General features: G+C 36.5%; 1 pseudogene; it reads right to left on the reverse strand.

The window, feature by feature from the left end:
* LOC132008071 (ubiquitin-like protein 5) lies at positions 1-10,251 on the reverse strand (annotated as a pseudogene).
* Positions 10,252-10,526: the final 275 nt, after the last annotated feature.

A 10,526-nucleotide genomic window follows, 5' to 3' on the forward strand; every position in this document is an offset into this window, starting at 1 on the left:
TTAGCTGGGAGTATGAGCTAAACAAGATGATGCATGACTGAAAAGAGGCAGGTGAAATGCTCTAGCAGCAGAGAGAACCTCTATAAAGCCTGAAGTCACACAACTGTCAGTTATGCCATTTCTAAACCTGAATGCATCCGTAACAGTAACGCAGTCCCAAATATGTAAAGACAAAGATGACAGAGCTAAAAAGAGAAATAGACAATTCCATAATCATAGTGGAAGATTTTAACATACCTCACATAGTCACTTACAGAAAAAACTTTAAGATGATTGTGAAAATTAGGAAAAATAAATAATAAAGGAAACAGATTCTCAGCAAAACTGTAACTAGTTCCAATCCTCTTGATGATGTTGTCCGAACAAAACATCAAGTTTAGAAAATATTTGAATCTAATGAATAAACTTAACCAATGGACATTTAGAGAACACTTCACTCAAACAAGTTATTCTTGTGAGAACACGGGAGATTATACTTGGTATCATGAAATATTTGGAACCGAATGGCAGCGCATACTGGATTCTTTAAATTCTTAAGGGGTGCGATGACCACACTGTCTTTCATGACAATTTAAGCTTTAAATGCACGTATTATAAAAGAAGAAATGTAGCACCATAGTGGTCTTTGTATTTAACTAAAGAAATTAGATTTTTTCAAAGGAGGAGAATGTGAAAACAAATTGGAAAGAAAAGATTGGAATCAATGCAGAAATTAACCAGAACAGCAACATTGGCAGAGGGATCACAAAAATTTTCAGCAAAAATAAAGCTGATTCCAGAAAAAAGAAATAACAGGAAGGAAACACTTGAAATAATTGACAGAAACAACATTAAAATCATAGCTGAAAACAGGCTATCATCAGAAATAAAACTGATATTTAAAAATTTAGTAGAGTATCATGGATAATTTTATGACAAAATATTAGAAAACACTATTAAAAGAAATTTTTAAGAACAATATTAAATGCCCAAACTGACTAAAGAATATATAGGAAACTTGAATAAACAGAAGTCCACTAAGTAGGAAGTAACATCCTCTTCACCCCCTGACCCCTAGTCACCTTATGACTTCTGGTAGGGTGCTTTCAATTTGACGTAATAATGGTTCCATCATGTAAAATATATTCAAGAGATCAAGGGTATAAGAGAATTAATGTAGATTCCTGAAACTTCCCCTTTTTTACTCTTGGGGAAAAACTGGTGCTATCTGTAACTTATGCAAAGTAAAGGAGCCACAGGTTTGGAGGAACCCAGATTTCATCTTCTTTTATGTAATGAGTAGGAGGCACATCTAGAGAAATAGTGGCTTCCCATAGGTAAGTAATCTCACATTCTATTTCCTATAATGTTATAAATTTTCTGTACCATTTCAGTGCAATGAGTCTTACCAAACCTTACTATGATTCTTTCAGATAATCTCCAGATCCCTGATCATGTTTCCAAATCTGGACAAGGAATTTGAGAAAACTGAAATAAGCCATTCACAGAAAGACAAAATAGTACATGATCTCACTGGGATGTGGAATCTAAAATAGTCAAACTCCTAGAAACACAGAGTAGAATGGTGGTTTGCAGGGACTAGTGGGACTAGTGGGAAAATGAAAAGATGTTGGTTCAAGGGTGCAAAGTTTCAGTTATGCAAAATAAGTAAGTTGTGGAGATTTAATCTACTACATGATGATATAGTTAACAATTCTGTAGTGTATACTTGAAATTTTCCAAGAAGGTAGATCTAAAGTGTTCGTTCTCAAAATTGGAAAATAAAGAAATGAAAAAAAAAAAAAAAGGTAACAGTGAGGTGATGTATATGTTAGTTTGTTTGATCATAATGATCATTTTACAATGTATTTATACATTAAAATATCAAGTTGTAGATTTTAAAATATATATATATTTTTTTATTTGTCACATATACCTCAGTCCAAAAAACAAACAAACAAACAAACAAAACCCTACAAGATGTAAAGAACTAAAAAGAAAACAGAGAATAAAGAGAAATAGAAACTTATTTATACCACCTGTGATAGTGTAAATTTTCTCAAACTCTCTACAAAGCAATTTAGCAATATGAAGAAGTTGAAAATGCCTATTTTTCGTAGAGGTTCTGGTATTAGATATATAACCTATGGCATCATTTTTAAAAGTGCTGATTATAACCCATTAAAAGATTTCCAGTTCAATTTAGTAGGTTTTTATCCACTTTAGTTTATTAGAACAGAACTCAAAATGCCAGAGTAAATTTTATTCATCATATACATATATCTGTGTGTATGTGCACATGTGTATATGCATGTGAATATAGAAAAGATAAAGGTAAGTATCTTTCAATACATAGGTTTGTGTGCTTGTGTGCAGGTCATGAGTCCCAAGATAAAATGTATTTCCTTCTGTGAATTACAGTACAAAAAGTTTAAACAGAATTTTCCTGGAGAAACACCCCCATATAAGCACAGTGAGACATTTACAGGGGTGTTCACTGAAACATTTTTCCTAACCATGAGTAATGGTAAATAATTAGAAGTCCTTCAATTAAAAATGGGTAAATAATTCATAGTACTCTTATATAACAAAACACTACAATAGTCAAAATAAATGAACTAGCTCCTCATGAATCACTATGCAAAATTTCACAATATAACATCGGGCACAAAAAGCAAGTTGAAAAAGTACATCTGTAAAATTTATGCAATAGAAGAACAAAATAATATTATAGACCTTTATAGCTATATGGAGTGGAGGTATAGAAACATACATGGTAAGGATACACACATGCTGCAGGACTCTAATTACCTCTAGCCTGGTTGTCTTTACATGGTTAAGGAGAGCAGATTATGATTGGAATAATGAGGAATCAGCTGTAAGTACAAAATTATATTTCTTTCCAAAAGAGGGATATGAAATAAATCTGATGATATTGCATTGGTATACCTGAGTGTTTGCAATGTCTCAAAAGTAATTTCTTAATCAAATTAGGTGAACTGGCTTAAGGAAGTGTTCTGTGCCAACAGGAGTATTACAAGTAATTATAACCATAGCATCTGTATTTAAATGAACTAATAATGCAAAAGAAAAACTGGTATCTCCCCAAACACATTCAACATACGCCCACAGTTGTTACTGGTGTATCAAGATGGAAACTTTAAATTGAACAGAAAAAAAAAAATAAGACATTGGAAAGAATTTCTCAACTGCGAATTTCAGACTTTAGAGATTTAGAAACAGATGGGGATCCACTAAATTTCAGACTCGTACACGTTCTCTTAGCTAGAGGTCAGTTAAAATGACCAGCTTTTTCCTGAGGTTCTTCATATATTTATGTAATGCTCACTGCAGAAATATTTAAGTAGTGATAAAAGTGCTAAGAATGGGAAAACAGCTTCAACGCACATTGTCAGCTGTGGTTTTTGCCAAATACTTAACTTTCCTTAGGCCAAAATGTTTGCCACATGAATGATTCCAGTTACAACTGCAGACTACTCAAAAAGTGGTTCCAAGTGCCATGAAAATCACACTTTAGCAGAAATTGGCATGTTTCAAACCACCACTGAATGTTAGGGCCAAAGGTTCTTTTTAAATTAACTATTAGTATTTTTACACAAATTCTAAACCTACAGGATACGAGGAAAATGAGCAAACTCATAAACTGGTTTTCACATTCTATGACAAGCTCAGTAAGAAAGTGGAAACACATGCCCCCATACCATCATTTAACCATGAATACTCTATTTTAAAAATGTAAAATGTAATTAATTATTTATCAGAAGATCACCCAGACTAATAAGACTAACATTCTGCCAAATAGTTATACAAACTCAAGTGATCAGTTGAGCTCTTTGGCATACCCTGTGGTGGCTAAACTTTGAAGGGGACCCCAGTGAGTCAAATCTTTACATAACACACTCCCCTTGAGTGTGTGGGCAGGATCTGAGGCTTACCTCCAGCCAACAGAAAATGACAAAGGTAGTGGAACAGCCACTCTGGGCTTACATAAGACAGTATCTTAGCAGCTGGTAGCAAGAGCTTCTCCTACTGGCTTAAAGGAATAAGGTTCCACATTGTAAGGTGGTTTAGGGATGAGGGGGTTTACAGTAGACTTGTAAAAGGACCATTTGGGGAGGAACTGTAGTGTCAAGTAGGAGGAGAGGGCCCTCAGGATAGCTAGTCACCAATGGGAACCTCCATCCTACAGTCACAAGGAATTCGGCCCCAGATCCTAAGAGCTTGGGCAAGGATTCTGAGTTCCAGAAAGGAACACAGCCCTGTCCATATGTTGAGTGCAATCTTGTGAGAAGATGAGAAAAAGAACGGGTTGAGCTGTGCCTAGACTAGTCCACCAGACTGTGAGATCTGAAATGTACACTGTGCTAAGCACCTAAGTTTGGGTAATCTGTTATGTAGCGACAGACAACTAAAACCATTCGCCAACTGTGAAAAAGCTGCATTGTCAGAAGTTCCCAATTTTGAGTGTGCTTGAGACTTACCCAAGACTTTTTTTTTTTCCTTTTTAAACAAATACACAATTCTGTACCTCAAAGCAATTGCTTGATCAGAATTTTGAGAGAAGGGGCTGAGATATGCTAATTTTTTAAAGATTTCCAGGTGATTCTGAGGACACCAGTCTGATCCTTGAGATCCTTTCTAGTTATAAATGTTTACAAATGGCATTTGGCATGCAAAGGTTGATAACGCTTACTTCCTCTCATTTTCTTGTATAGTAAAATCACACATGATATTTGCTGTAGCTCCAGAGACCAACTTTTAAAACATGGAAGCAGCTGTGCTTGATAAATATATCTATCTTTGGCCATCTTCCAAGCCAATATGTCATCAACCAGTGTGTGGACATTTACTTTCCTTCTTAAAAGAGAGAAAGAAGAACAGAAAGACAGAGAGAGAGAGAGGCACAGATACACACACACACACATTTTAAATGACCTACACACCCAAAGTGACTATAAATGAGGCTTGTTTGGGGTAGGGGTGGGAACAGGCACATCTTACTACTTTCTTTCCTCTCATTGTTTCTAAAACCAGAGCTTCCCCTTCCCTCCCAGCTCCGGCTGGGCAAAAACCTCCTATTTCCTACTGCCTATTTTTTGTACCCATACCTAGCAAAGCTCTGTTGCTCGCCATCATCAATCTATAATGAGAGAGGAAAATACAGGTAAGAGAGGAGAAACTAAACCTTGGAGAACTCTCAGCTATAAATTAAAGTTCGATCTTACTTATATTTTAAAAGCAATGGCCCCATGGAATAAAGACAAGGGAGTTTTTCCTCCCTCTATTCACTTCTAATTTATATTGTCCCAAGTCAAGGTACTGTGGAAGGAAAGTTGTAGAAGCTGAGAGGCTAGAGGAATTGATTTTTGGTTTTTGTCTTCAAAAAAGAGGAGTAACAGGAACAGACAGAGTATCAGATAGTAGCTTAGAAGTCCATGTGCCTCAGTTTTGATCCTTGGTTTAACGTGTTAACCTCTATACCTCTGGTTCAAGGCCCTATGGTTGCTGAGTTTCTAAGGGCAACTATAAATCCTGAATAAGCGGTTCATTCTGGGTTGCCCTCTTTTCAAATGGGGTCAAACTACTTTCTTGGCAGATTTCCTTTAAGATGATTTATTATATTGCTGAAAAAAAAAAAGAATGAATGAATGAATGAACAGACCCCTTTCTCCTCTTCTTCTAACCATCCCCATGCAGAATTTGTAAAATCCATTAATCATATACTGGGTTTGAATGAGTTTTCAGGACTTCAGAAAGCAGCCTGCTGAAAGTTTAAGCAGATGTTTCCTTTTATTAATGCAACGATGAACAACGTTGAAAAAGGAGAAGCAAATATTTTACGATCTCATCTTCAAAGTCAAAGAATTCTCAGAGATTTGTTTTTTTCCTGCTTTTAAATTTCAGGTCAGTGGGACTGGGTTCAGGAACCCTCACATAGCACATGTTTCAAACAGAGTGTCGTGGTACTACAGTCTGTTCCCTTCTCTCTTTCCCGCACTACCTCTTCACCCCCACCCCAAGTCCCATTATGTTTGGTTGAAGCTGCCTTTGGAACAAAGATTGACTTTTAATACACATTTGCGTGCATCCCAATAAATAACATAGTTTATTGTGTTTCAATCAGTCTCTTATTCTCAAAAACTCTAACAATAATTTCAGATGTGGTCTCCTCACATTTCAAATTCTGACATAGCTATGCCACTTGGCACTTTGATCACTTATTACTTGTGGTTTTCTTTTCTTTTCTTTTATATTTATGTTTAATCTGAATCTCTGCTGACTAAACTTCTTTTCTAACTATGATACACACTCTATTATCTCTCCCCAGGATACTGTCTCTTACCATTGAACTAATTATAGGAGCAGTGGATATAATATCTCTTCTTTTATAATAAACCCAACCAACTGCGCCATATTCCTATTGCCACTAGAACATTTAATTCCCTTGATGATAGCTTTAATTGTTGCTAAGAACAGTATTTTTTCCAGGGCTCTTCACTTTTCGTCACCAACAATAAGATGTGTTTATTTCCCTTTTCAAGAGCAACTTCTTCCCCAGGCGGGAGAAAGAAAGTTACTTCGAAACCACATAAAATGTACTGAGCATTCAATCTTAGGAGTGGAGAACAATATGCTAAATTGAGACGTGAAATCTGGAGTATACAACCACCTACACTAGATACGGGTTCTCCCCTCACATTTCAGGGTCCCCTCAGCCACACTGAAAATAAGTACTTTCTAAAAAAAAAAGACAACATTTCTCCCCTTTGCGATTGCATGTAACTGATCTAATTGACACATTTTAAATCCCTGAGAGTGCAATGCAGACTTGTCTCCCTTAACATGTGCTCATGCAAATGATGAACACTGGTAGGAAGAATGTTTCTAAAGAAGATCACATTTGCATCTAACTGATTCAAGCATCATATTTGATGTGGCTACATGGAAGGTATTCTTGCATAAGTAGGGACTTTTTGGAAACCTTGATCATTTTTTTTTTTTTTTGCCCATTTCCTGCAGCATAATATCAATTCTGCTTTTCAGAAACAAAACAAAACAAAATATGCATATGTTTTAAACCCATCAGCATCAAAATCACAGGATATAGTGAAAGCAGGAAATATGCCAACATCTCATTGGTCAATTTGGTTGCTTACTTTCATGAACCTTAATCTACCCATGTACAAATCTGGAAATTGAATTAGACCAGAGATGAGAAACGATTTTTGTTAGCACTGACTCAGGGCAGAAATGTGCATGGGCTTGTATTTGGAAGAAATTGTGTATATCTATACCTATACCTACACGGACATCTATACCCACCTGTACCGATTTCTACAGCCATCTACATTTATATTGGCATCTTTAGGAAACGTAACATCTATAACTGTGATGGATAGTTATTTTATTATTTCTAAATTCTTGAAGGCTTTTTTAGCAAAGAAAAATTCAGAAAATGTATTAATAGTCTTTGAAATAACATCTAGGAATAATAATAATTAGAGAAGGGGATCTAATTTCATATTAGAGTTTAGCCACACAAATAGGATTTTTAAAATTCTGATTAAGGAATTGGTAAGCAGGTGGAAAAATATTGCTTCTACCATTTCAGCTCCTACTACTCTTGGCCTCATACACTTCATTGCAGTAATATTGGCCTTTGCTCTGTTTTTGTAACATACAAATTAATTTCTGCCTCAGGATCTTTGCATTCTCCTCTTTCAGGAACTTTGATCCAATACCACTGAATAGCTCATTTGTTCATTCTTCTCTTTACTCAGTGTATAATCCCTATCTCTAAGAGAAATCCCTACCTTCTTATATACTCCACGCTTGTTTATAACAGTGCCCTATTTTATTTTCTTATAGGACTCATCACTAACTAAAATAAAGTACATTAATTGTCTGTTTCTGTTCAAGAATGTAAATTTTTTAAGGACAGATACTTTGTCTTATTCACATCTCCAGCACAGAGCAGGTGTTCATTAAATTTTGGCTGAATGAAGAAATATGTTTTTTTCTTGTCTTTCAGATGATGTCTTAGACCAAGTTGTAAGGCAAGGTAAGTCATTAGTTGCTCATCACTGAAATATGTGTTTCTAAAATGATAACTGATAATGTTAATAACAACTAGTACTATACTTAGCATATTTGCTATCACACTGATTTCCCCACTGAAAGTGGTATTATAGCCAACTCTACTTTGAGGATGAATTCTTGCCATGTCATGTGATTTTAGATCAGCTCCAGGATTTTGATGGGAAAGCTATTTTTAACATCCCAGATTGGAAATGCCCACATTGCACTGTTTTACCAGGAATACAGACCACCCTCAAAATCGCTTAACACTGGATTTCTAATCTCATTCTTAGGGTTCTTATATTTGTGAAAGGAAGCTAACATCAAATAATGCGAGAAAAAATAAAGCCTGCTTTTTGTTAGAGGAATAAATCTCAGAAAAAAACATATTTTCATGAAAAAAAAAATAGCCAGTTTATAGTAGAGTGGCCAGGATTAGTAATACTTAAAACAATACTCAGAGGCTCTGACTTTCTCACCTCACACAGTTTCCTGGCCATTTAGACAATTCACTTCATATCTGAGCTCAGAAATACTATTTATGCCTCAGTGGAGGCATAAATAGAAAGCTATTTATGGACCTCTCAGAAAATCAGAGTCAGAACATTACCAAGCTTATTGTTTGAAAAAACTATTAAAGAATAATGGACATACAATATTGTATTAATTTCAGGTATAAGCTATGGTGAATCGATATTCATATACATTACAAAATGGTCACCACCGTAAGTCTAACTGCCCCCTGTCACCACAAAAGTCGTTACAATATTAGTGACTATATTCTCTCAGCTGTACATTATGTCCCCATGATGTATTTTAATACTTAGTTATTTTTTTTTGCTTTGTTATAGTAGGTACATCTAAAACATGACACTAAAGTGTTAATCTGTGTTACAGAAAAGATACTAAGATTTTCTATTATTTACACTAAACAAGCAAGCACCTTTAAAAAAATAAAAGATAAATAAATAATATAAAATTATTTATAAATATATATTATATAATGTTTATATTTTGTATTTTATAAAAATGTATTTTTATACTTTATAAAAAACAAATAAATAAATAAAACCCAAAACAACATAAAACAAACCAAATTATTCCTTTTTGACATTCCCCTAGCCAGAGGGGACACTGTGTCCTCTTCCAAATGACCAAGACCCCTTTCAGGGGTTACACGCTATGAAGACATCCTCTAATTAGAAATATCAGCTCTGGCTGGAATCACAGGGGCAATGGAGAAGGGTTAGGGTTGTGGAGGAGGGGGTCCAAACTTGGGCAGGGGATTCCTACAGCTTCTGGCCAGCTGCCCTCAGACCCTTGCTGCCTTTTGCCATCCTTGGGTGGATAGCTTGGTTGGAGGTGCTGCGGGAGCTGTCCACCCACCCAGGACTTTAGGGTGGGTTCAGACGGCTATGGCAGGTCAATACTCCAGGAACAATTTTTTTTTTTTTTTGCAACTTCAAAGATTTTATTAACATGAGGTTTTTGTTTGTTTGTTTGTTTGTTTTTAAGATTTCATTTATTTATTTGACAGACAGATCACAAGTAGGCAGAGAGAGAAGAGAAAGCAGGCTCTCCACCGAGCAGAGAGGGCTCGATCCCAGGACCCTGGAATGGTGACCTGAGCCGAAGGCAGAGGCTTTAACCCACTGAGCCACCCAGGTGCCCCTAACATGAGTCTTTAAAAACTAGCATCCTGAGGCATCTTGGTGGCTCAGTGGGTTAAGCCTCTGCCTTAGGCTCAGATCGTGATCCCACATCAGGCTCCCTGCTCAAAGGGAGTCTGCTTCTCCCTCTCCTCCCCACCTCTGCTCTCTCTCTCTCTCAAATAAATAAAATCTTTAAAACAAATAAATAAAAACTGGCATTCATACCAGTGTGGGGGTGAGGGTGGGAGAAGAGGGGAGGAGAAGGGGGGCGAGAGGAGGGTGGGGCAGGGTAGTGGGGGAGGAATTCTGCTCTGTTGGTAATCAAGCTCTGGCTTCATCCCATCATGGATTTCACAGTCCCCCAGAGACACATGGTCCTTAAAAATCTTGCCCCACTTCTTCAGGATGATCTTGTTTTAATGGGTACCAGTTGGTTGTGACCAGCTTCGATGGTGCCATCAGTGTTGCATTTAACATGGACCGTCTTACCTAGAGAGTTCTTGCAAACAACCTCCATCATCCTGTCTGGAGCTCAAAACACCTGGAACCTGTGGCTGCCACAAGCTCCTCCTTCAAGGGCCAAGCCCATGTCAGAGTGGACTCCAAGGGCGAGAAGCAGACCTTTAATCCAATTCACCTACTTTATCCCCCCCCCATATTCCCAATTGACAACCATCAGTTTGTGCTTTGTAAATATGAGTCTGTTTTATTTTGGGTTTGCTTTGTTTTTAAATATCATATGTACATGAACTTCTACAATATTTGTCTTTCTTTGACTTATTTCACTCAGCATGA

The sequence above is a fragment of the Mustela nigripes genome, unplaced genomic scaffold (assembly GCF_022355385.1).
Source record: "Mustela nigripes isolate SB6536 unplaced genomic scaffold, MUSNIG.SB6536 HiC_scaffold_32, whole genome shotgun sequence".
In the NCBI taxonomy this organism is placed as follows: Eukaryota; Metazoa; Chordata; class Mammalia; order Carnivora; family Mustelidae; genus Mustela; species Mustela nigripes.